The sequence below is a fragment of the Camelus ferus genome, chromosome 14 (genome assembly GCF_009834535.1).
Source record: "Camelus ferus isolate YT-003-E chromosome 14, BCGSAC_Cfer_1.0, whole genome shotgun sequence".
NCBI lineage: Eukaryota > Metazoa > Chordata > Mammalia > Artiodactyla > Camelidae > Camelus > Camelus ferus.
The window spans coordinates 15,918,300-15,945,860 of record NC_045709.1 but is presented as its reverse complement, the minus strand read 5'-3'; the positions used below and the strand labels follow the sequence as shown (position 1 = coordinate 15,945,860).

Sequence of the window (27,561 nt, the reverse complement as noted above, 5' to 3'; positions counted from 1 at the left end):
CGGCTGAACTGGCAACATCCCCTTCCTTGTCAGGTAGACTGCTGTGTCTTTCCCTCTTCTCTAGACATGTAGAAACTTTCAGGGGCAAAATGTCATAGGGACATGAATTCAGCACTTTTTGGTGGTCTGGATATGTGGGTAGATGTGGGAGACACAGGATGCGACAGCATCTTTTCTGTTCTCCCACCTATTGATTCTTTTCCATTTCCTTCTAAGGAGGGGATTTCATAGACACTCCAAAAACCTTGGTCACTCACGCAGTTGTTACCAAGATGGTTCTGATGGCTGGGGGTCTTAGAGCTTGGCCCACACTTCAGTGTAGAGTTCAAATTTCATGGAGCACTTTATTATAATAGTCAGTAATTCTATATTACATACAACCAATGACTTGATTAGGTCCTAAATTTAATTAATGTATTTTAAAACTTTTTAAAAATAAAATAATGCAATGTTAAAAAAAAAAAAAAGACCAACTCTCCTTTGGGTCTTATTTCAACAGGATTTTTTTTTCCTTTTTATATGTATAGATGCATCTCAATCGTCAAAAATGTTTTAATAAGTTTTATTAAGCAAATGGAAGGGGACTGAGCAGCGACCAAAATTCTGCCATCCTTTCCCTTCACTGTGATGCCGCCCTGTAAACCCAAGGGCATCTGCCGTCCCGGTCACTGGTCATTGCTGGCTGTGACCTCCCACTCCTGCAGGGCTCTGGGACTCCCCGGCATCTGGCCTCTTGCAGCTTTCCCTTTCTCTTCTTTTTTGCCAGTGCAGACATGGAGATCGGCCCTTTCCTTGTTTCCACCAAAAATTACTCCCCCAAGATATTTTGGGTTTAGCAGATTTTACTAAAGATTTAGGATACAAATGTGGTTTGTGCTACAGAAGTGCAAAAAGCTGGAACTGATTATTGGTCTTCCATTTTAAAAATGTTTCTTGGCCCTTTACTCAAAATGAGCTCTAGGCTATGGATGTATCAGTCAGCTCTCTTCTTTCCCCTCCCCTCCCCTCCCTTCTCCTTCCCCTCCCCTTCCTCCTCCTCCTCCTCCTCTTCCTCTTCTTCTTCCTCTTCCTCCTCCTTCTTCTTCTCTCTTTTTATTTCCTAAACCTAAAAAGACAGAGACTGCTCATGCCGCATATTCATCTGACAGACAGGACTTTCTCACGTCCTACCAGCAGAGTCCTCTTTTGTCCTTTGAAGATTTAAGCCTCACAATGTGCTCTACTGACAATAGACCCTCTACACCAGGTGGGGAGACAGTAATGTAAAGATTTATTTTTCTTCTGATCTGAATTACACCATCCTTCCCTTGAAAAGTGGAAGCATCTCTAGTCAGCTTGTGTTTTTAATGTTTCCCACTCCCCCTTTCAACACTTGGTATTGGGTCGCTGTTATTTTAATCTGATCTGGAGCCTCAAGAACGTGTCAGTTCATTGATGGATTTTATAAGTGGTTATCCTTGGTATGGGATAGTTTAAAAAAAAAAACTGTGTTCACTCCCAAATTACTATGATGCCAGATCAGTGTTCTTTTTTAGTAGACATCCTAGAGTCGGAGTCTAGATCCCCTACGCACTGAACGTCTGACCTCGGGTAAATCACTTATCCTCCAGGATGATAATAGGCCATAGGGTTGTCATGAGGGTTAAACGAAGTAACACAGCAGGTGGCGTAGATGCTCAGAACATGAGCAGGCGAGTTGCAGGCAGGTCTTCAGAGTTGTGGTCCAGTTAGGCTGTGAAGTAGCCTGGCTGCCAGCTCCTGGTACCCATCAGCCTCCAAAGCACCAACAGCTACACCAACAGCCTCCATTTTAGCGGAAGAGCCTTAGGAATCTTCTGGAAAATGACTCCCACTCAGTCAGCAGAACCACGACTCCTTTGTACTAAAATGATGCAGTTAAGTAGGGCATCCAGTTCACCCAACAGCAGGGTCCTTCTTACAGAAGTTTCCACCATTCCTGGACTTCAGAATAATTTTTATTAATCAGTTGCCTGGAACCTTCACATTGAATCATTTCTTCAGAAACAAATAAACAAACAAAAACAGGACTTCCCAGCCCCCCTTGCTACACCTACCTCACAGCAGGGCGCAGGGACGCTTCGGAAGGCACTATTCCCCATTTGACCGTTGCCCCCTAATTCCCACTCCCCCAGTGAGAAACTCATCTCCCTCCTCACCAACTCACAACTCAAACTAGGTGTCCTGTTGTACTGAGAAGCCCCCGAAGGAACACTGGAGGCCGGTGCCAGCGAGCACGTGGCAGGGGAGGACAGATGGCCTGTTGGGTCGGAGCTCCAAATCCCTGAGCTAGCTACACAGGATTGCACAAGTTTTCACTAACTTACTTAGGAAAATGTATCAGCAGAGCTCATTAATTTCTAAAATTAAATTCACAAGGGAAAAAATTTGAAGCACAGTTTTTCCATGAATTTCTCATGGCCTCTGTTACTCATTTCAGCAGAGATACAGGACCAGGTGGCAGGCAAGCATCTCTTTATAAACAACAGGACTGGGATGTGATTCCCTATGAAATGCAGCTAGAAAGCCCCAAGATGGAAAACTCCCGGTGTGTAAACAACCTGCCACCCTCCGTTCCTCTCTGGGGGAGCCTGACAGTCACTTGACATAAAACCTGCACTCATGACTTCCCTTTTTTTCATTCAAAAAGTTCAGACTTTTAAAGAAAAAAATATCAGTCATACTAGATGCAGGGAATCCAAAAGACCTAACTTAAGTGTGTCTTTCCCATCATTCTAAATGCTAATGATTCAGATTTGGGGAGGAAAAAAAGCTGAAGTGAAAGTCCTCACCTATGAAGAGGTGACTGGTCAGTGTGCTAAATTTCATCTCCACTAAATATGAGGGGAAAGCATGTGCATTGGCGCTGCTTTGGGGGAATTAGGTTAAATACATCGAATAGTTGGGACCATGAAGGTTGAAATGGGAGTCAAATGGGAATTTGCAGAATTCCTAAACTTGAGTGCCTTTTAATATAATATTAAAATCATGAGCAATATCATTTATTGAGCATTTACGGTGAGGTAGGTGCATTATGAAAAAAGACCTTTAATCCCCACAGTAGCCCTGCAGGATAGAAACGACATTTGAGCTGTGAGTACTCTATCAGAGTGAAAAAGCCCAATTATGGAAGCCAGGTCTCTCTCATTTCAAAGCCCAAGACTGTTTTAAGTGGGGCACTTGGATTCTTACAGCATATGCACCGCTCTGACCTGTCACCTATTATGGTTGAGAACTCTGACTTCAGCTTTTATTTTGAATAACATTGAAGACAAGCATATGTCGGATCATTCAACTCCTTTCTATTTAGAGAAATTAGTATTTTTGTCTTTAAAATTCCAGATTGTTTAAATGAAAACAGGAGAGTCATATATGTGGATTTTACGTGAAACTCATGCGTGAAGATGCAACCAGATCTTTCGAGACAAATTTTACTTTAAGCCTCGTCCTAGTCTGCTAGTGCCCCTGCGTGTGAACAGAGACACACAGTCACACTCCTAGCTCCTCTTTCTCCTCCCCCTGAATCAGCGTCCCTGCTTCTCAGGTTCTGAGCTGGGATCCCCTCTTGGTCCTGACTTCTTGGGTAGTTTGGCTCAAGGGACATCCCCCAACCATCTCTTTTTGTGCTTTATCCCTGAGGGACACAACAGTGCAAAGAACAGGGCTCAGACTGGCTATGAAGCACTGAGCCCTGAAGAAATTAGTGACAATGGCATGGATGGTGGCCAGCTCAATGCAGGGTTCTTTACCACTGCCCCGAGAAGTTGAAGCTGAGTCCCAGACCCACCTGTCTCTTTGCTGGGTGATGCTTGAGGGCAAGAACCACATATCCTTCACAATTTTATCCTCTGAGCCTAGCACAGTGCCTGGGCTGTGGCAGATGCCCCATATATGCTTGCATAAAAGATGAAAAAATCTGATCTCATATTTCAGCCTCTAGGCCTATATTGCCACATGTTTGATCCTTGTCACTAAACTAAGAAATCTACAAGTAATTGTGGAAAAATCTGTGTTTGCATCATGCAGTATAGACACAGGCTAAAATTACACACACACACTTTATAATATGCTTTATATACAATGTATATCTTTCATATATATCCTGATGTATATATATTATCTATACGTCCTATATACATATGTTCTTTATATATATAACATATATAGATCCTTTAATAGGTTTCTTATTAAGTTGATTGTACATTGAATTATTGTAGAAGAGGTATAAAATGTTGTGAAGTTTTTAATAAAATATGATATGAAAATTTACTTTTAATTTAGCTTTTTTATTTGAAGTAATACTATAGAGGTAAATTACCTATCACAATACTCAGTATAGAGCAGGCACTCAACAGATATTTATTGAATTCTATTAAGATAAAGTAGAAGCATTTGTAATTTAAAATATATCTAAAACTTGAATGTCTTTAAAGACGAGGAACATCAAATGTCTGAAAAATAAGGCAAACATCTGGTTGCAGCATTATTAAAGTGGTAATTCCAATGATGTCCATCAGTTTTTGCTTGACAGTTTATTCTGCGAGCATGTTAGTAAACATCTGATTTTTTTCTCTTTTTTTTTCAGTTGAGAGGATGCTTGTTCAAGGATGTAAAAAACGGACTGGTGGACTCTTTACTGAATTTACTGCGGTGTGACAGTTGCTGCTCTGACTCAAAAGAAGAGGAAAGCCTCACGAACTGTAAGAAATGATTTCATTCAACCAAAAGGTGGCAATCAGGTCATGTGGGGGGGAAACTGTATTTTGTAGGGATACTGTGGTTTACTTCAGCACTTTCTTGATTTCAAATATGACCACACCCCATTCCTCTTAGTATTTTGTGAAATATGTCTATTGAATTTCTCAATAGGTTTAAGAAACTTTTCAGTGAACGGACAGGCGACCAATAGCTTTTGGATGGCAGTCAGAGGTCAGAGAAATAGGAAGGACACTCTTCACCAAGAAGGCCAATGATGTGTGTGTTGGGAGGATACAGATGGGGCACAACAGAAGGAGGGCTGTGGGGCTGTCCTGCTCACACAGGTTAGAATCTGAGACTGACTTGCTTAATGTGAGAATTACTTAATTAGCATAGCAGATAGAGTTGACATTGAATCTCATTGCTGCAAGTCCCTAGCCTGTGACCCTGGCAAATTATTTAATCTTGCTCAGCTTCATTTTCCTAACCTGTGAACTGGGAATAATAATTAGATCTGATCCAGGGGTTTTGTGAGGATTAAATGAAATGGCTCGAGGAGTTCCTTGTGGGTGTGGCTTTGTTGGGAAAACGGCCAGTGTGTCCCTGGTTCAGGAAGGAGTTCTGAGAGAGGCAGGGAAAGGGCTATGTGCTCTGCGGGGACGCAGCAGGAGAGAGGCCAGGCCAGGGGGCCGGGGAGCAGGGAGGAGACAAGTCTGCTGGGTCCTCTTCCCTCCAGTCTTCAGATGCGCTCATTCGTCCACTTTCATCGGCTCCATCACCATTGTACTTCCTGCCCCCAGAACAGCATAAGCAGTAGATACTAAAATAAGAGTAGCGACATCTCCACATGGCTCTAGAGAAAACAACCAAAACGCCCTTCCGAGGAAACCACTCCCAGAATTGCACTGGGGACACAGAACAGCCAGTAAACTTCTTGAGCGCCAGTTGTGTCCTGGATGATGAGTGCGCCGGCTCTCTGGACTGCCTGGCAGGGCAGCTTCTGAGGGTGCATCCTTGCCTCCTAGATCCATGACCTTCCGTAGCATGTGTGCCCACTCACTGAGAGGTGACCTGATGGAGCCTGTGTGTTTTCTTGGCAACATGAAAGAACTGCTGAGAACACGGGCACGTGCTGCTCTCCCAGGGCCCTGTTGCAGTGTAAACTGTGCACAAACTCCCTAGTGGGGAATTGACAAAATGTGACCGCAGTGCAGTCACCCTCTGGTTATTATTTAGTTACTTGGTTATGTTAGTTATTTAGTGCTTTGAAGGGCAGGCAAATACCCTCAAGGACATATACAAAGCACAGAGGAAGGGGTGGAATGATCGCGTGGGTGTTGTTTTGTTTCGTGGTTGAACCTGAGCAGAGTCATTGGCAGCCCACGCAGTCACGCTCACGTGGCCTTGTGAGTGATCTTGTGATCTCCTCTGTCTTCTCTCCCTCTTTCCTCTCCCTGGGCAGTGCTCCTGGTCTTTTCAGCCATTCCCCTGCTCTCAGGGCCCTAAATATCTGCTAACCAGTTCTTCTGAGTTTCCCAGCGGCACGGTAGGGGCTCTGTTGCTTTGGGCTCCCTGGGGCCCTAGACTTGCCAGGGGCAGCCTTTAGTTTCTTTCCAAGGAAACACTACAAAGAGAACTTTTTTCCCTCCCATCAACACTGACCATTTCCTGTGTGTCATTATGCAGACAGGGTCGCTTATGCCCTGTTTGCCAGTGACAGACAAGAATCCCACCCTGTCACACATGTATGAGAAGGCACTGCCATGGTTACATTTTTCTAGGTCACAGTCAATAAACGCTGACAAATTGCCTGTGAGCATTTTATTCCTATTACGCTGAGACATGAACATTGGATTTTCCTTTCTCCGTTTTTAATGTTGGAGGAGCCTGCGTTCATCACAGGAGGGACAGAAGATACGGACTGCAGGTCAGAGGCACAGTGCCCACAACAGCTCACTCTGTAGGTTTAATAATGTATTCTTCCCCAAGCAGTATGTGCTCCCTGCACCTATACGAGACACCCACAGAGTGACTGTCTAATTTGCAAAAGCTGTAACGAGGGTGAATGGCAGCTAGCAGCAGGCAAGGTAGTCTAGACTCCAGAATTGCAATTAAAGTAGAAGGGCTTCACCAGTATTTGTCACCACACATGGAGCCTTCACTTTGGGAAAAGAACAAAATGCCCAACACATTGTCATAATCCCCAGCGGCAATTAGCATTCTGTGAGCCTGTTTCTCTCAGTGCCTGAGCTCTCCCTGTTCACAAAGACCTCGTCTGCTGTCCACTCAGAACCCCGAATGCCTTTTCAGGCCAGAGAATACAATCTGTACCTTTGTACAGTGCCCTACAGAATCAGGGAGCAGTGACCTGCAACCCCTGGGTTGGAACCGGAGCCCCTTAAACTGCAGATGAGTCATTCCAGGGAGATGAGGAGAGACAGGACTGAACGTTAGCTATGATTTTCCCCCTGTGTATTTGCCAAAGCTCTCAAGGGCCACCATGTGAGGGTCTCATAGCAGCTGGAATTCACTGAGACAGAAAGTTAAATCCTTGAAGCTTTCTAAATTATGCTAATGAAGCCACACAAGATACATGCCAGTTAAACTACCCCTTTCAGGGAAGTTCAGAGCATCCCAGTGAAGGAGCCTTACTCACTAGTACAGCCACCTTCTCCCAGAAGTCCTTACAGGTTATTGTGTTTGATGGTGTGACTCTGTCAAAGAAATGGATTAGACGAGGTTGGGTCCTTGACTGTAAAACAAAATGTGTATACTGGAAATTAGTCCGAATTCTGGCATGTCACGACATAGCTACCCAACTGAGTCTTCCTTGGATGATCCTAGGACGGTGGCTGCCAGCTCAGTCATAGCCTGTCTCTTAAGGAGTCTGAATGCAAAACCATACAGAAAGTGACACAGAGCAGAACACTGTACAAAGTAACATACATAGCTTTAATAAACAAAGAATAACTGAATCTCTCACACTGCCACCTCACCTCTGCTGCCCATTCTGGAGAGAGTGAAGGGAAACTGTATAAACTCTGCCTCCTCCAGATCCTTCCACTGCCTTCCTTCTCCCTGCCGGTCAGGAATCGTATTTCACTCAGCCAACAGAGAGCACTTCTCAGACTCAAGCTTTTGGGGAAAGGAGCACGTCTTGGACTTCTTTGTGGGCTGGCTAGGAGATTATGATAGATTTACCCCAGCATCCATCTTCTAATGCCCTTGTTTTTAATCGGGTCTATTGAGATACAATTTACATAGAATACTTATCACCCATTTTAAGTGCAAGTTTTGACAAACATGTAGTCATGTGTGTTAGTTTCTTGGGGCTGCTGTAACAAAGTACCACCATATGTGTGTGTGTGTGTGTGTGTGTGTGTGTGTGTGTGTATATAATTATATGTATATCATTATATTGAGTGAAAAAATTAGGTATTATACAGACAGTCTTGTGTATGGCTTCTTTTACTTGACATCATAATTTTGATATTCATTTGTACATTTTGGCATAGCAAGTTTGTTCCTTTTTTATTGCTGTGCGGATAGATGAATATACCATGAATTGTTTATACATTCAATTCCTGATGGACATTGAGGTGGTTTCCAACTTGGAACTGTTACAACTAAAGTGGCTATTTGTGTACAAATAGTGTGTGGACAGAAGTTTCATTTATCTTGGGTAAATATCTAGGAGTGAAATTGCTGAGTCTCAGAGTTAGGATGAGATTAACTTTATGAGAAACAGCCAAACTGATGTCCAAAGCGGCTGTGCCATTTTGAATTTCCAGCAGTGATGTATGAGAGCGTCAACTGCTCTTCACAGCACTTGACTTGCCATTTAAAAAAAATCTCTAACTATTCCAATGAATGTGTAGTTTTATCACACTGTGGTTTTAATTTGCATTGCCGTAACGACGAAAGGTGTCAAATATCTTTTCACGTGTTCTTTTGCCAGTGCTGTATCTTTGCTAAAATGGGTTTGGCCATTTTTATCCAGCTGCTTTTTAAATTATCATTGAATTTTAGGATATAGTTAAGATAGAAGTCCTTTATCAAATATATGTTTTGCAAATATTTTCTCTTACATCTGCCTTTTCTTAACTGTCTCTTTAAAAAAACAAAGGTTTAAATTTTGATGAAGACCAATTTATCAATTGTTTTATAGTTTATACTTTGAATGTTCTAAGAAAGGTCACAAAAAATCTATGTTTATTTCTAAAAGTTTGATAGTTGTAATTATTATGTTTAGGACTATGATCCATTTTGAGTTAATTTTTGTATGTGGTATGAGGTAAAGATTAGAGTGCATTTTTAATTTTTTTATTTCTGATGCTCTTCTTTTTTTTTACATAGATTCAAATTTCTACCTTAGTAACATTTTGTTTCTGCCTGAAGAACTTTGCTTAACATTTTTGCTTAACATTTCTTATAATGTGAGACTGTTAACAATAAGTTATCTCACCTTTTGGTTGTCTAGAATGGATCTGATTTAGCATTTATATTTCAAAGGCTTTTCTATTGGATATAGAATTGTCAGTTAATAATGTATTTCAACTCAAAAGATGTTACTTTATAGTCTCTAGAGAACATAATTTCTGATGAAAAATCTGCTGTAAATCTTTTCTTTGTTGTTCTGTATATAATGTCGTGTTTTTCTGATTGTATTTTCTTTTTAATAGTGCTTTTCAACAGTTTGATAATAATGTGCTTTAGTGTGGGTTTTCGCAATGTTTCTTTTGTTTGGAATTTATAAAGCTTTCTATAATGTGGGTTTATAATTTTCATCACATTTGACAAGTTTTTACCTGTTATTTCTTCAGGTATTTTCTGTCTCCACTCCTCTGTCTCTCCCTCTCTTATCCACTTGCACTTTTGTGAGACTGACAATGTCCCACAGTTCGATGAGTCTATTCATTTTTCCACTGTGCTGCTTCATTTTGGAGAGCTATTACCAGCTTTGTCTTCAGAGTCACTGATCATTTCTTTGCAGTCTCTAATCTGCTATTAATTACTTCTAGTGTATTTTCATTTTATATATTTTAACTTAAATCTCTAGAAGTTCCATGGGGGTCTTTTGAAAATCTTCAGTTTTTCTTCTCGTCGTGTTTCCTTTACATACTTGAGCATATTTATAATATTTGTAATTGGTGTTAAAACCTTATCTGCTAATTACACCAGTTCCCTCGTTTCCTTATATTAATTTTTTCTCCTGATTATAGGTCATATTTTCCTGCTTTCTCTCACGCCTGATAATTTTTTAATGCTAGATATTGTGAAATTTATGTTGTTTCAGGGTGCATTTTGTTGTATTCCTTTAAAGTTGAATTTCTGGCAGGCAGTAAAGTTATTTGTAAATCAACTTAATCATCTCAAGGTTTTCTTTCAAGCTGTGTTAAGATGGGTCCAGAACAGCCTTTATTCTAGGTATAATTAAGCCCAACTACTAAGGTGAGAACTTTCTGAGGATTTTATCAAATTCCCTATGTAGTATGAGGTCTCTCCAGTCTTGGCTGCAGGCGGAATAAATATCTGTGCGAACGTGGGGAATTATTCAACCTATGACTTTTGGGGCTGCTTCTTCCAGCCTTCTAGAGTCTCATCCTGTGCGTGTATAAAGCTTTTGCTCAAAGATTCAAGGATGTCCCCTACAGGTCTTTGTCATCTTCTCTATGTACAGCTTTCTTCTCTCCAATATTTTACCTCATAAATTCTAAGAACACTTTCTTGAATTTTAAACTCTGTCTTAACTCAGAAGGACCAGTAGAATCTGCTTGAGCACCTCTCCCTGCATTGCATCATGGAAACCTGGTTGCAAGCAGCAATAATTGACATTCCTTTCTTTCATTTATTTACTTACTAATCATTGAATGTTGACCCTCACTCCATGCCAGGAAAGGCTTAATAAACTAAATACTTAGATACAACAAACAGAAAAATGTCCCAGTCCTTGTGGCACTTACATTCTAATGTTTTACGAAATAAAATGAAATTGCTGGAAAGAAATCTCTAAGCAGCACACATGAGACAGACCGCACTATATTGCGCTTCTCTTTGCTGCGCTTTGCAGCTATTGCTTTTTTTTTTAATTGAATATTTGTGGCAACCCTGCATCAAGCCTTTTCTCAACATCACTATTTTTAATGTATGTACATTGCTTTTATTGACATAGCGCCATGGAACACTTAAAAGCCTGTAGTACAGTGCATGTATAACTTTTATGTGCACTGGGAAACCAAAACAAACAAACAAAAAAACCCACGCGACTTGCTTCACTGCAATAGTCCCTTTATCGCAAAGCTCTGGGACTGACTCTGCGGCATCTCTGAGCTCTGCCTGTATAAGAGGCGCATAGAAAGTACAGAGTCAGGAAAATTAACAGGGACCAAGGTCATGCACAGAAACAATCCGTACTACACAGGCTGCTGCTGCTGAGATAAGAAGCTCTCAAACCATTTTCAGATTCTTGCATCATTTGCTCAAGATTTGAACTTTTAGAAGAAATGATCACATGGCAAAATCCAAGTCAGTTCTTACCCCCCGATTCCTGGAAGGAAGGGAGAAGGACCTTCAAGGCCCCCTAACTTCTGCAGTGGAAGTGAGGCATTGTCTCTACCAAGATGGCACGAAATTGAGAACTCCTGATAAGGAGATCTGGTGTGATTGAAAGGAGGGCAGAGGTGGGAGGCTGGACAGTCAGAAGACGACAAAAATCCACTACAGCCGCATAGAAGAGCTGAGACCCATGGAGGTGGCAGTAGTAAAAGGCAAAAATAAGGTAGAAGCTGAATTCAAGAATTAGAAAAAGGAAAAGAAAGGTTGCTTACTCATTAGCGGAGACAAAATACGCATCGGGGGGAGGAGAGCCAAGTTCTGAGCGACTGGAGTGGCCGGTGGGTCCCCAGCACCGGTGCCGGCTCGCTGGAGCTGCTGTCCTGGACGGGAGATGGCGTGTGCCAGTGGTTCATGAGGGCTGGAGTTACTGCAGATGTTATCATTTTCTCTCCCTTTTTATTTCTGTATGCATTTACAACGAACTCATTAAACAAAGAAACCTGAGTGTCTTTCTTGACATCTGAAAGAACAGACCAGACTCCGCCCTGCTAAGTGACGGGGAAGCTATGCCGGGGCCAGGCAAGGGTGGAAGTCCCCCACGCTGTGCCGACTCCTGGGCCCCAGTGACTGTGGGGGTCCCATCCACTCGGAACCCCCACATCTTTCCTGTCTACGCAGGGCTTTCTGTTCTGAGACTTCATTTTAAGAGATGTGACAGAAGATGTCAATGGTTTGACCATTGTGCCCACCTGTGAGTCCCCAGCAAGCATGAGCCACTCAAAATAAGTCACTGGGCATGGGAGTTTTCACTGTGATATTTAGACAAATTACATGCCCCACCTTGATTTTTTTCAGAATGCAAATGGCTTTCATTGTCTCAGAGGGCTGGACACAGCGCAGGTTCTCTCCGGAGAACGAACTCTCCTTAAGCACAGTCGGCTGTGAATTGGGAGTTGTAAAGTGGTGAGAACAACTGAAATCAATGACAATATTTAGCTTCCTGCCAAGAGTAGCTCGCCCAGTTAGCAGACTGCGCTCAGACGCCTGCAGCGTACTGAGAACACCCCTGGGCTAGCGGGTGGCCCGGCTGGGGACGCACTAATTGCTTTTATCAATGAGGAGACGTCCCTTTTCTCCACCGATGTTTCTTGAATTTCCATCTCATGCTTGGTTGGTGAAGCATCACTGCTACAAGCCAAACCGCAGTTACAATACTTTTCTCCTAATCGAAATCAGCAGAGCATATTTTGAAGGAGGAAACAGGAAAAAAAAATAGTTATATTTAATTCCTAAATGGTTCTTTAAAATCATGAACATTTTCAAGTGTAAAATCAAGTTATTATTGAATGAGTTTAAACCAACTGCGACACGCTGCCCTCCAGTACTGCATGTCAGTACTGGGCTGGATGCTAGTTTCCAAGTAAAGAGCACTGGATTTGGAGTCCAGAAACTGGGGATCCTGTACAGTTGCTCAAGGACACTCAGCACCACTTGGCCACTTGACCATAACTAGACCTTAGCCTCTTTCTTTGTGAAAAGGGGTGGATCCAGGACCACACTGTCTCACAGCCCTGGGGTCCAATGAGGATGAATAAGGTGTCAGGCAAACACGAGAGACTATAATCTGAAACAGTGGGTGCTTGCAGACATTCACTGTGTTTATGCCACCAGAGGAGGTGCAGTCACCCATCAGTGAGTACACACTGACCCCCACCTCACCCCAGCATCCCGCTCAATGAGCATGTTAGCTTGTGTCTCTGCTCTTCCCTTTGTCAACTGCTTATTATTCAGAAAGAGCAGCATTTTTGTTAACAGAGCCATGGACAGTTAGAAAGATACTCACTTTCCCGTTTCCAAGACCCAGTGTGATCCAGAATAAAAGGGATTGTTTTAAGAGGGATTACTGTCCTCCTGAAAATATTTTCCCTTCAAAAGAAAATTACCTCTCCCTTCATTTGGATAATGATACAGGAAAAGAAAACATTGCGTCTGGGAGGATATCGCAGAGATGGGAGAAGGTGGATGAGGAGAGGACAGAAGAACAATGGAAGGAACAGGAACGCAGGCAGAAGAGTGTGAGAGAGAGAACGCTGGGGGATGAGGACAAACAACAAAGCGAGAGATATTCACAAAGAGAGACGCGAACTTAGCAAGAGGCACAAAAGACATTTGAAATCAACCTAGAAAACCGTCCTACAAAGAGAGAATTTTGGAACAAAGGTGAACCTGTACCTAGAGCTGTGTTGAATTCTATGTGTGGAAAGAAGGATGGTCTCATTGAAACTATATGGCATAGCCTGTGGACCTAGTGGTTAAATAATTGACCCACTTATAATATTTTATTTATTCTTCCAGGGTCTTGTTTATCACAGACTGTTTCCCCTTAGAGTTATTTGTGTCCCTGTCCATCTCCTTTACCAGAGAGTGGATTCCCGTGGGACAGAGCCAAGTCTTCCTCAGTTTTGTCTTATCCCCAACACCTAGCACGGTGTCTAACATGCACTGAAAGTTGAATAGAATTTTGCATTGAGTTGAATTATTTCAAGACTTTATTATTTCCTCTGTGTGTGTGTGTGTGTGTGTGTGTGTGTGTGTGTGTGTGTGTGTGTGTGTGTGTGTGTGTGTTGCTAAGTTCTGGAGAATTGTATTTGGGTTTTAACTTCTCAAGTTAGAGGTATGACAGTTGTGCACTCATATACCAGGGGATAGTCCGGATCATCTGTTCACTGGGAGTGATTATGTGTCTCTTCTTGATGGGGTCTGTCTGTCCGCACGTTAGGGAGTCAGGAGAGGAAGTGGGGATGACAGAATGCAGATCCGCGCCGGCAGGTAGAGCAGGGCGGAGCGGGAAGTGTTGTGTATAGAAAAGAAATACAAGCCGCGATCCTCGCCGCTTACAAAGTGTAAAATCTAGTTGGAGGAGAAAAAAAACTGAAACAGTTAAGCCAACTATTGATGGGAGCAAGCCACACATCTCTCTCCATGACGGGGATATTTTAGCAAGGAGTGACAGAGGCGTTACAGCCGTTCACGACAAAACTAGTTCAGCCTCCCTAGCCTCTTTGTTTAGTCATCCTGAGGGAAAACTTCTAGTCCAGATCTTCCAGGTTAGGTACCCCGACCCTGCCAGCGTTTGAAAACGTCCTTTAGCACCGGGTGACGTGGCAGAGGCTGGCGGGGCCACCAGCCTGCATCAGTTGACACTGATCTGCCAAGAACCCTTCCAGATACACTGGAGGAGCAGCCTTTGAAAGGCATCCATGGGTCTCTTAATTGAGAGCAACGCGCAACGTCCTGATGCAAACGGCAAAGCTGCGTCTTTTCTCTTTATCCGTACGTGACAGTTCCCTCAGGCCGTGAACGTGTGTAAAGACCAGTGGGTGATGCGACTGCTGTGACTTTGGCTGAATGAGCCGGACGCCAAAAGGCCGGCCCGTCTCACGCCCTCGGCCGCTGGACTCGCGCCGGGTTTGCTGGCACCCGCTCTGCTCTTCAGGCTGAAGGAGGTCGCCGGCTCCTCCTCATCACAGAGGTTTCACTCCTCATTATGTCTAGGGTAATCTTTGTTTTTTAGACCTAAAATAATGCAGAAATTATTTTTGTTTGGAAAGGACCATAATAAATACAAGGAAAAAAGGTTCCTCTTTTATATGAAGAGGGAAAGTTGTTTGCAGGAGGCATTGACAACTCAGAGGCTTTTAATGCTTTCTTCACTTTTCTAAGTCCAGAGGAGGGCTGTGGAACACCCAAGGATGAAAGGAGAGGGTGTCAGTCTTAAACAGAAGGTTCTCCACTTCGTGGTTACCTTCGTCGATTGGCTGTGTGCACACCCGAAGCTGCTGTGGGGCTGTGCTTGTAACACTGGACCGAAGGGCGATCCGTGTACAGTTTACTGTTGAAAACTGGTGGGGCACATTCAGGGAGCGTGAAGACGGTAAGAAGGATAGAAGGAAGGTGGAGAGGGTGTGGGAGCGAGGGAGAAAGGGAGAAAAAAAAGCTAATTTCAAAACAAAAAGACTTTGGAATTTACATGCCTTCTTTTCCAATTTATTGAAATATGACATTTTGAAGAAACAACTAAATTCACACATCAACTACTTACATGCAGAAGCCAAAACAAGAATCCTTGTCTTTCTCTCTGTCCCAAATCTACCCATCATAACAGTAAATATACAATAAACAAATACCAAGATACAATGTTATATGTGTTAAAAAGGAAAACAGAGTAGGGTAGTGGATATAAAATGATGTGACGTGCTATTTTAGATAGGGTGGTCAAGGAGTTCATTTGAGGACTGACGTGAGCTGATATCTGATGAAAAACATTCCAATCTAAGCAAAGAGCATGTGCAAAGGCCCTGAAGCCGGAGCATGACGGCTGTGTTCCAGAAACTGAAAGGAGGCCAGTGTGGCTGGAGGACTGCAAGGAAAGAGGGAGCTAGTAAAACAGACTAAAGAGACAGCCAGAGCCCAGAAAATTTAAGGCCTTGTAAATTATAATCTACATGTTTTATTTGACTGGAGAACAGAAGCAATGTTTTATATAGAGAAGTGATGCAATCTGACTTCCCTTTGAAGAGGATCAGAAGGGCTACTGTGGAGGAAAGCATATGTGTGTGTGTGTGTGTGTGTGTGTGTGTGTGTGTGTGTGTGTGTGTGTGTGTGTAAGGGGCTGTTGGGAAGAGTGGGAGCAGAATGGTCAAAGGTCAGGTGGTAGATTTCAGAGCAGGTAATTTCGACAGCCCAGGCAAGAGATATTGCACCAGGGTTTTGGCAAAAGGAGTAGTGAGCAGTCACAGGATTAGAGATGTATTTTAAATGTAAAGCTGACAAGAGCAACTGACGGTTCAGATGTGGAAGAGAAGGAAAAAGAGAGAAAAGATAATACTAAGGTGTTTGGTGTAAACGCTGGTTGAGTGATGGAGTCTTTTGCTGAGATGGAGAAGATTGGAGGGGATAGCGAGGACTCTCTTTTGTACATGGTTGGTTTGAGAAGCCTGTTCACTGTCTGCCTGCTGCCTAGGCCCCAGGTGGAGGAGCCTGGAGTTTCAGAGGGAGGAGGCTGGAGGAGGTGGCATGATCTGTGAGTCATCAGTGTGTGGATGGTATTTAGAGCCACAGTACTCTGTGGAAGCCAGCGTGGGCAGGAAGGTGAAGCTGTCCAAGACCAAGTCCTAAGGTGCCTCAGCACCCATGGAGGGAGAAGAACGGGGAGGACCCACCACGCACCTGAGAAGAAATGACCAGTGGGGTGAGACAAAAAATCAGAACGCGGGGCCCCAGAAGCCAAGGGAAACACTTACAACAGTGCCCGTGCGCATAAATGCTACAAAAAAACTGGCTGCTGTTACTAAGTCTCTTTTTGAAGACCTGTGACTCGCAAGTTCTGCCCTCAAAGAGGGCTGAGTTTCATGGCAGCTTTGACCAGCAGAATTGGGCAGGAGCTGTGTTAGAGTCCAAGATCAGACCGTAAGTGATGGAGAAGTGGATCAAGTTGAGAATTTAGAAGAAATACCATATTTGGCAATGTGAGGGTCACTGGTGACTTTGAGAAGAGAGGTTTTAGTGAAGGGAGACACAAGTCTAAATGGATTGTGCTCTCAAGAGAATAGCAGCGGGGAGAAAGGATGTGCCAAGTCCACTGTTGAGCAATTTGGCTTCAAAGAGGAGCAGAGAAATACGGTAGTAGCTTATTTCTGTCTTCAGAGGAGGATGTAAGACCAAGGGAAGGTTTGTTTTATTTTTGTAAGATATTTTTCTAGGATGATTTTGTGATGATGACAAGGAGCCAACAGAGAGTCTAAATCAATGATGTCGGAGACAATGGTAGAAATAAAGTCCCTAGATGGGTAAGAAGCTGTCAGACCCAGTGCCAAGCGGAGACTCTGGCCTTAGAGAGGAGCACAGATCATTCACACATTTGTAACAAGAAGCAACAGAGCAAATCTCCAGGTGCTGAGCAGGTAAGCTGACAGGTGTTTCGGGGGGAGGACAGGGAAGCCCAATTCTGACTGATTCCATGTTCTCAGTGAAATAGGTCATCAGATGAGCATGTGGAGGAAGAAGTAGCTATTGGAGGTTTGTAAAGAGAGAAGAGTGAGTGAACTATTTGATACAGGCAGTGTGGCTGCCCTGAGGGGTCCTGGGAGACGTGCGGTCAAGTTCAAGCCAGTCTGGTGCTTTTTCATTCATCCATTGTTTTGAATTTTTGTCCGTCTACATTGTTCGTGTTGTGTATGTTGTCTTTAATCAGATGTTTTTCTCTTCATGTAGGCAACTCAAATCTGCTCATTTTTCCTCTATAAATTCTAGAATGTGTTAATTCGTAAGAAGGCTCGACTTCCACCCGAAATTATTATTTTTTTAATCCTCCACTATTTCTTCTAATATTTTTGTAATAAATATTAGCACTTTATTTCATATGGATTTTTGTGTGTGCAAGTGTTTACTTCACTTTTCTCAAAGTGGATAATACGGTGCCCCAACATCATTTTTCAAAAATCCACACTTTTCTCTCCTAAATGTCCCATTGTTCACATACATGTGTCTATTTTTGGACTTCCACAGTTGTTTCATTTATCACGTCTGCTCCTGCATTATTACCACATTGCTTTCATTTCATAGAATATTTCTCAATATCTGATCAAAGAAGTCACCATTCAGATTTCATTCAAAAATTTCATGGCAAAACTTGGAAATTGTATCTTCCAGATGAAAATTACCTTCCAGATAAATCCAATTCAGTACAATAATTGTCTTGTCAAACATCATTTAAAACACTGAAGGGGTTTTATTGGCATTAAATTGAATTTATAGATTTATTTGGGGAGAAATAACATTTACAATCAGAGGACTTTTCATAGAGAAACATGTTATTCTCAATATTTCTTGGGGTCTTTTTCTTATGTCCTTCAGAACAGTCTTATAGCTATCTTCAGCGAGGAAACTGTGGCATCTTAGAGGCATTTTCTGGCTCTGACACCGTAAGACAAAAGTCATCTATTATCTTCCACACGGCACCTTGAGCAAATTAATCTCTTTGTGCCATCGTTTGCTTATCTGTTAGAAGAGGAATGTTGTGGGGAATAAATGAGTTAGTGCACGTGAAACACTTACAACAGGGCCTGGTGCTGCCATCATTAGACGCCTTTCAAGCCCCATAATTCAGAGCAGTCCTGACATCAAACCGCTGCCTTTCCACAAAGGAATATGTGCCTGGGCCGTGCACACAGCATTCCAATGTGTCTGAAAATGTAGTTTCCAGACTTTAAGCTTCTGTAATATAGGAGAGAGCTTGTGAGGGCAGGATGTACAGACAATTTCAAAGAAATGAGACCGGTTTCTCATATAATCATAAAAAATATGTTAAAATAAAAACATTCAGGAACTGCTCTGTAGTTGAGTATATGTGTTTGGTACTGTTTCTTTGTTTGTTTGTTTATTTTATTCTTTTAGGTTGTTAACATAATCTAAAAACCAGATAAGTTTTAAAATGTCTTAAACGCAGAGGGAGACTGCGGTAGATGAGTTCCCTGAGTGGCACGAATGTATCTACACAACCAATAAAGTGCATCCTTGAACCAGCCAGGCAACCACAAGACATGCATTCCATACTGAACAGCTTGAATTACACCTCATTATGTTATTTTTCATGTGCATTCAACACCGCTGCTTTTACAAGAACAGCAGAGGGACCAGCTAATCACCAGGAAGGGGAGGCCGCGCCAAAACGACCCCGGCTGGCTCCATCTCTTACCTCGTGGTTTCATTGCCAGAACCAACAGACCATTCGACTCTTCATCTGTTAAAATATATTTTTCTAGGATCTATTAAATGTTCTCAGTATCAGAAGCCCCTCAGAGAGGACTTGAACAAACGGATACACATATGTTACTCAAAAAGTCTTCCAATATAGTTTCCATCCCTACCCTCCTTTAAAAGCAGAATTTTAGGCAAAAAAAAATTTTAGAAACTTCTAGGCTGGCTTTAGGGAGCTGCCACTCACTCTTCCACAGCTGCCACCGACTGGGCAGGGAGTGAAAAGATGGCAAAAAAGAAAGCCCACCTCTATTTCCCTACGTTCTCTCTCTCTTTCTCTCTCCTTCCCTCCCTCGCCACTGAAATAAGGGAATATATCTAATCACAGAGCACGGTGGGCTCTCCTCCATCTCAGTGTGAGCATAACAGCTTAGCGGAGGTATTTCCCGGGTGTTTCAAACCACAGACCCTGAGAGCCCTGGGATCATTTCTGGAGGCGTGTTCTGACTTCCGAGAGTTCAACACACACTACGTAACTGAGCTAGTGCTGAAAACAGACAGCCTCGGTCTCGGGAGAGTAGCTTCAGAACATGGTAACTAGGGTACCGGGTCGCCACAAGGTACTTCTGAAAGTAAGCAGAACAGACAGAGGAGAAAATAGCCCATGCAATATTGATGCAGACTGCACTCAAGAAAGAAATGTGCTCGGATCGCAGCGTCTCTGTGACCTGCTGCCCTCATTCACACGCCCTTGGACTTTTGCACTCCAAATCCACCCAGTCTGTGGTTTCTGCCCCTCTCTGATGTGTCTATTTCTTAAAATTGTTGGGTTTGTCTTTTTTCAGAGGACAGAATCAACAAGGTAATTTGGAGGAAAAGTTGAGTCAGAAGGGGAGAAACTACTGGACCACAGTTGACCAGAGGCCTGGAGACGCCTGGAACCTCTTGGGAAGACATTCCTGCATCTGGGTTCGTCCAGGCCTCCAGGGGCTAGTTGCGCCCCTCTTTCCCCTGGCAGTGGGTCTCCCTCTACTCACGGGGAGGGTGGGCTTCGCAGATGCTCAGAGGTGAGGAAATAGGCCTCAAAAACCAAGGCTCTACACCTCCATCCTAACAGGAATCCAGAGCCCAGGCACAGCACGGGAACGTCTGGTACATTTCCCTTTATGCAAAATTAAACATATTTGTCAAAATGAAGAGTCAGCTAAACACCAAACTATGAATGATGGTTTAAAGAAAAAATACAGCAGAAAAGGCCCCAGACACCTTATACGACATCATGCAATAACGTCACAGTCCCCAAAAGCTCAAACCAGGAAACAACACTGCCCCAGGAAACTGGTGAGGCTCTGGAAAACAGTATTTGCCAAGAAAAAAAATATTCCTGTGAAATGGTTGTTCAGTGTATCATAGTATACGCCATTTTCTTTCGGCCTCTGTAATTGCCTTGTCATTTAGTTTCCACGAGAGCACTGCTCTGCAGATTTAACACCATTTCATGCAGCTGGAGAGTGATGATAAAGGTCAGTTTCCACTGCTGACTGTTGGCAGGTCCGACCAGGTCCTAAAAGGAACTCCTCCTATAGAGGCTGCAGTCCCGGAGCAGGGGAGCCATGGCCTGTTAAGGAGAGAAAGCGTGTCCTAAGACAGAGCTCACCTTTATGGAAATTAAGCTGGTTTGAGATTTACGTTTCCATGTAAATCTGGTCATAAAACGTAATCCACACAATGTTAAAGTTGACTTTCTAGTTTGCAAGAAACCACAACAAAAAAAAAAGCTATAATTGACCATCTCCCTCACTCACTGATGCCATTTATTGCTCTGTACCTTTCCTCTCAGTTAAGCTAATCAAGATGAACTTAGAAGCAACAGGGCAACAAGCAAGGCATTCAACACATGGCTGATTCACTGAAACAGGAGGAGATGCAGAGTAACCATGTGCACCAGGAAACACATTGAAGAAAGCAATACAGCTGGTCTGGTGTTTTTAGTTTACTTAACAAGAAAATGCACCCCCTAAAGTCAATGTCATCATATGGAAAATGTGGGTAAGCATAATGCAGTTGAAAATAAGAATCTATATGATGACAGATAAAGAAACAAGAGAAACGGAAAGGTTAGAAGGGAAATGGGAAAAGACCAAGAGACAGGGGGGAACAGGACGTGGGAACAGAGCAGAGAGAAGCACGGGAGGGGGAGGGAGGGGGCACGTGATAGTCTTCCCCGGCTTACCCCTTGCTCTCTGGAAGGGTACCGTTTTCATTCTTGAAGGGTCTCTTGGATGAGGTGAGTTTTTAAATGAAGGATTTGGAAAGAATGATGAGACCGGCTGTCAGAGCAGAAGCTCACTCTGGAGTTCTGGAGCAGCAGGGGAGAACGCCCACCTGCTAGAAAGACACAGAGGCTGGAGAAAGGAGCCGGAGCTTAGGCTGGAAGGAAGCAGTGGAAGAGGTGCCAGGGGCTGCGCCTGCGGTTAGTACGCAGCCGCCTGGGGAAGGCAGGGCCAACAAGAGCAGCGTCAGAACACAGTTCAGCCCCGAGCAGGAAAGATGCCATGAGGAATTTAAATCCAGTGAAAATAAAGACCATCAAAGCATGGAGAGGGTGAGGGTATTAAAACATTAAGGGCACCTTGCTTCTACCAGCAGCATTATATCGTCAAGATGCCTAACTTCCTTGCTCCAGATTCTAAAGACTTTGGGACCTGGGGGCCACTTGCAACCTTCATGTTTCCAGAAATAGCAGATGATAGAAAATTTCCCACCAGGAGCTCGACGTTTTTATCTTTCTGTCATCCTTCAGGAAAAAATAAAAATAACCAGAGCTGGTTTTATTGAGTGCTTCCTGTTTGGCAGGCACTGTTCTGAGCACTTCCTACGTGAATTCACGCTGTCTTTAGAATAGCTCTGTACTATTATTAGTCCTTTTTTTGGTTGAGGAAAATGAGGTACAGAAACACAGAGTAACTCTCCCAGAGTCGCACAGCCAGTAAGCCAGGAAGCCCGCATGCAAACCCAGGTCACCCGGCCCCAGAGTCCACGTTCATGACCAATGCTCGCTGCTGTCTCCCGAGATACCAGCACCTACCCTGAATATGATCTTGGAAGATTCCTCACTGCTTCCAAGGACCCCGTTGTCATGGGCAGACAGGACACGCAGGTGCAGACCGAGTTGTTTCTAGCTCTGCAAGGTGCACGACGTGGAGACAGGGGTGAGCATACTTGTAAGGAGGGGAATCGGGCTCATTCGCCTTCACATCTGGTTCATCGGTGAGGATGCTCACCTGCTCCTGGCTCTTCAGGAAATTGTCATTGTCATCTCATGTCACTTCCCAAATTGGAGCACCTACCAAGCTCTTCATAAATCCCATAAATCCCTATCAGATTTAATTTCTCAGATGATAAGACCATGTCTTACAGATGCCTAAGACAGCTCACCAAGGACCCGGTGTTTACATAACTCTTGTCTGTATCAGTTAGACATTAAACTTACCCGGATTTTCTTATTATTGCCATTTTTGTTTTCCTAAAGCCTGATACTGGGTTTCTGGATTTGTGAGTTTGTGGAATGTGCTCCTGTGAGTCTGTTCTTCTGTAAGTAGTACAATTCATTGCTGATTTACAAGGTCAGGTTCACCTGACAGTCGCGGCAGTAGAATGGGCCAGGGTTAGAAAGGCAGGGGCGAGGAAGGACCATAGGATTTGTGTTAACTGAAAAAGTATCTATAAATGCATATTCTAAATGAAGAAAGGGTATCTGAGCAAATCAGTTATAAAAGACTCTCATCGTTCACGAAAGGAAAAAGTGCTGGTGCTGACGGGAATGCATCTTCTTTTCACAACTTGGCGGCGGGCTCCTCCTTGGAGGCAGTGTTCACTGCTTACCAGCTTTTGCTCTTCTCTAGCTCTCAGTCCATCCTTGCCTTGGTCATTTTGGAACCCAACGTGGCATCGTCTTTCTTGGCTCCAATAAATCACACTGTTTGCTGCTTATCTTCTTTAACAAGGGTTCTGATCCTTTTATAAAAATGGACATGTGAGTGCAAAAGGCAGTCTAAGCCCCTGAAGATACCTTGGGTTGAAGAAAGAGAGGGACTTTCAAATGAGGTGATAAAAAATAAATTACACAACATTAAATTTACTAAGCAAGATAATAGAGTCGAGGTGCTGGGTGAGCAAGCTTCCACCTCATTCAGAGCTGAGCTGTGATGCGACCCAAATGCCAGTCCTGCTGTGCATAAGATGCATTCTTGAGATGACGTTTGTTATTGACATTAGTTATTCAGTTTGTATGACATTTTTCATGACTAACCTATTCTTTTCCAAAGCCTATAACTCAGTGGTAAAAATTTGTATCTTCCATTATTTTTAAAGGGCCACATTTGGCATACAAATTCTAGTGCTTAAAATGGAATTTTATTTCAAGAGAAAATTGGGCTGCATTCAAGTAAGGTTCTATTAAATATTACAGAAGCTTCCTAGCTGAACTGTTTAAGGATGAGAGAAACAGTTGATATCGTGGGCAATAATATTTTTATATCTGTGTGCACAATACAAACTGACTTGCAACCAAATGAAAATATTGATCTGGCAAGTCGGGAGCCCTCAGAAGATTCGATTCTTTTTCTAGATGCCCATAGAAGTTATTTCTGGGAATGAGAGATCTAGAATTAAACCTCAGTAGAACCTTCATGTTTCAAGGAGAGCCAGGGGACTTGCAAATGTGAACAGCCCACAAGTGACAGCAGGGGATGAGGTAGAGCCCACCGCTCGGTTGGCACCAAAGATCTGAGGCCAGGAGCAGGAGTGCTCACGAGCTTCTGGTGGACACAGCCGTGTGTGATGCAGTCTCTCCCCTGCAAGCTGAGGTCCATGATGACATTCCTGCACTTCAGGTCATTGGTCTCAACATTTTAAAAGTCACGCCCCTTTTGTCACGATCAAAATGACCCTTGATAATCTTGTCATTTCCCCCACTCTAGTTTTTTCCACCCTGGTGCTCAAGGTCAAGTCATATTAAAATTGAAATATAATGGCCATCCTAATACTTGACTTCTCATTTATTTCCTCCTATTAATTAGTAATTAATTAATTAATAACTAGATATATTAGATCCTCCTCTACAAACAGGTTTAAATTGGAGAGGAAGGAGTTTGAGGGAAAATGCCTTTTACAGTGCCTGGTATGTAGCAGGATCTCAAAAATATTGGTTCTCTAGCTGGGTTGCTGGTGGTAAAGATGGAGAAAGGGCAACTGGTGCCTCCACCCTTACTGGATTCTGTACCTACTTGGCAATTTTTAGTCAGGCTGGGCTTAGCTAGGGGTCCCTGACAGTGATGGGGGAAATCCCACTGAGGTGATCATCCAAGAGAAGCTGAAGTTGTTAGCAACAAAGAGAAGAAAGGTTCTAGGGGGCAAGTAATTCATGGAATTATTGATTTTAATTTTTTTTTTGCATGAGGTTATTTCTTCTTCAGGGTGTTAGTATCCTGAGTCTACACATACCTTTTATTTATTTTGTATGCCATCTTTCCCAGGGTCCTTTCACAGGCAAGCTCTTTACAGGCGGAACTGAATCTTCTTTAAGGCATCAGGAGCCCCCAGTGGAGAGCTCCAAGCCTCTGGGCTGGTTTATCAGGATAAAGATCAGCCTTTATTCCACATTGTGCACCACCTTACTCCCTCTCCGCATTTTCAAGCAATGCCAAGGACACAATTACTTTTCTTCTGTTGCTTTATCACAGTTTCGATAGATAATGAACTGATTCAAGTTACACTTCACATTGGATAGAAAAGAAATACACATACTTTCTGGTCCATTTGCCCAGCAGTATTTTTTGGACGGAGGAGTGAATAACTAATAATACAAATTCTAAACAGAGCACAAAATGCTCCATTCAAAGCAATGTGCGTTGACCACACCATTAAGTCTTGAACTTCTTTAACCTGTCGATCTATGGGAGCTACAGGAAATCAATTACCTGTGAACTACAAGATAAATTTGCTTTGTTAGATATTTTTAATTTAAAAAATCTGGCCAATCTGGAGAGACTTCTACTGAAGGCAGGTAGTGCCTTTGGCCATGTTCTTTATTTCTGCACATGGTCTAACTTAGACCACAGGCACGTAAGTGTAAATCTGTTAATAAATAGTTTGCATTCTTAAAAGCTTGCTACGTCCAAAAGCTTAAGACTGTCCATGTGCCTCTACTTCCTGTCAGCACAGCTCCTATTCCTTTTATTCATCGATAACTCCTTTAGAACTAGCAATTCTTAGCCAATGAAATCATTTTGTTTCTTCCTCAGAGGAATTTTGAGAGAGAAGAAAATTGGTCACAGGTGAATTGCCATCATCCCGTGGGCGTGCCCTGGGCCTGGTTCTGCACATCATGCTGGGCTGACCTCAGCCCCCAGCCACCCAGCAGGGATCTGCTTGACATACAAAAGATCACACTGGAAAAAGCTGAGCCCGTCCTAGACTCAGGAAGACAGGGTGGCTCAAATACTACATTATACTCCAGGTCTCACTGAAGGTCCCAGAAAAAACACCACGTGTCCAGCCTTCCACACACTGTCACACTGGCCCTATGGCCAAAGCCACCCCTGTCTTCCAGAGTAACCAGGAAGCAGCACTGGCACAGACTAAGGGACCGAGAGTGCCCTAGAGCATGAATGTCCCACCTGCTCCGGGGCGATGCTGACAACACACCCAGGAACTGCCAGGCTCACCCTTCAACTCCTCTCTTCACCCTTCATCCTTCATCCTCTCTCTCTATCCTTCAGCCACTCTTTCTCTACCACTCCTCATGTTCTCACACTGCAGAGAACCTTCCTGTCTCAGAGGAAGCCAAGCTTACTCACTCATTTATTCAACAGCATTTATTGAGCACCTCGTGTGTGTCAGGTTCAGTGAACAACTCAAAATTAGCTCCTTAGTGCAAGGAACGTGCTATTTAGCAAGGGCAGTTGACATGGAACCACTGACAAAACACTGACTTAAGACCTATATTAGAGGTTTGTTCAGTGTTCATGAAACACAGAAAGGAGTGAACAACTCTGCTTTGGAGGGAGATGAGGGACCAGAGAAGAACGAGAACAAAGAGGTATCAGAGCAGGCTTAAGAGGAAGGCGCATTTTATCTAGGCTTGCAAGGAAGCATAGGAGTTTACTAATAAATTAACTCACACGCTGAATGATGTTACTGTTTTCCTGGATGTCCCATAAAAGTCTCAAACTGAACTGACTACCCTGAACCATGCATGGGCCACACTCGACCTGCTCTCTGGATTGATTTCCTTGCATTTGGTTTCTGATATCATTAATCAACCACATCAGTCTTGAAACTGAGAGGCAGCCTTGATTTTTGTTTCTCCTTTACATCTCACCTCCCGAGAGTTCCAGGATGAATTCATTTTTCTCAAGAAATGTCGACTTCATCCATCCCCTCGTCTTCCTCTCCATAAGAAGTCCATGTCGACTTTCTCTTGGACTAGTTACCATAGACTCTTTACCACAAGTACCCTTCTTAGCAAGAAATGGGTAACACATCTTTTCAGCCTCCAGCTGTACTGAAGGCCCCTCTGTGTACACCGTGGATAAACCCTGCTGTGCCCCTGAGCATCCAGCCCTGAGCGTGCCGCTCCCTTAGTCCCTGTGTCCTGTTGCGGAGTATGTGCATGTATGCTTGCAGCCTAGGAAATTCTTCCTTTTCGCTTTAATGCAGCCCCCTTGAGTGGCCTTTTCATGTAGAAACTCATATTCATCACTCTAATCCACTGCTGCCTCTGTAATTTTTCTGACCTCTCATCTTCAACAGAACACAGTGCAACAAATTATAAGGAGTTATTTGAACAAGCTGGACACAGTAGGATACAAGCAGAAAGTGACTTGATGTTTTTAGTCATTACTGCCTTTTCAACTGCACTTTTGAATGTTTTTTTTTTTTAACCTTTATTCCCATATGTAGTCTTGGAGCGATCCTACAGCTTTTACAGCGTTCTCAGGTACTAACAAATGGTGTGTGCTTGCGGAAACGAAAAGTGTAGACAAATCTACTATCAATAATTGATTCTGTCATTCAACAGAAAGCACAGGGGACTGGGGGCGGCAGGAGTGAGCTGGAGTCAAGTCCCCGTGTGACATGGCTCCTATGGTTGTATCCTGGGGTCAAGGCCAATTGTGCCTGACCCCGGGCTGTCTCTTTCTTTTGTGGGGATGTGGTGTGGTCTTCAGAGAGCCACCCCGCCCTTCCTCTGCCACCTGGGCCATCTCATCATCATTCCCCGAACAAGCTAATCATCTCCCAGCTGCCCGTGGATGACCCTTCACCCCGCTTCTGGCCACCCACCCAGCAGGCTCTTTCTCTGATTGTCACCTCGCCCCACAGATGGTCAACTCGACAGAAGTTTTTCAAAGCTTAAATTTTGGAATAGTTTTAGATTTACAGAAAAGTTGCCAAAATAAGAGTCCCCACTTTGCTCCCATCGAGTGTCCCCTACCGCTAACCTCTTACTTCAGTGTGGCACATTTGGCA

General features: G+C 43.4%; 1 long non-coding RNA gene across 5 annotated transcripts in view; it reads left to right on the top strand.

Moving 5' to 3' along the window:
• LOC116668564 overlaps window positions 1–27,561 on the top strand; it is a 211,401-nt gene that overhangs the window by 172,737 nt on the left and 11,103 nt on the right. For all 5 annotated transcript variants that reach the window (XR_004325707.1, XR_004325708.1, XR_004325709.1 and 2 more), the window contains one exon: window positions 4,604–4,718. This is a non-coding gene — a long non-coding RNA (uncharacterized LOC116668564). The remainder of the gene's footprint in view (window positions 1–4,603; window positions 4,719–27,561) is intronic.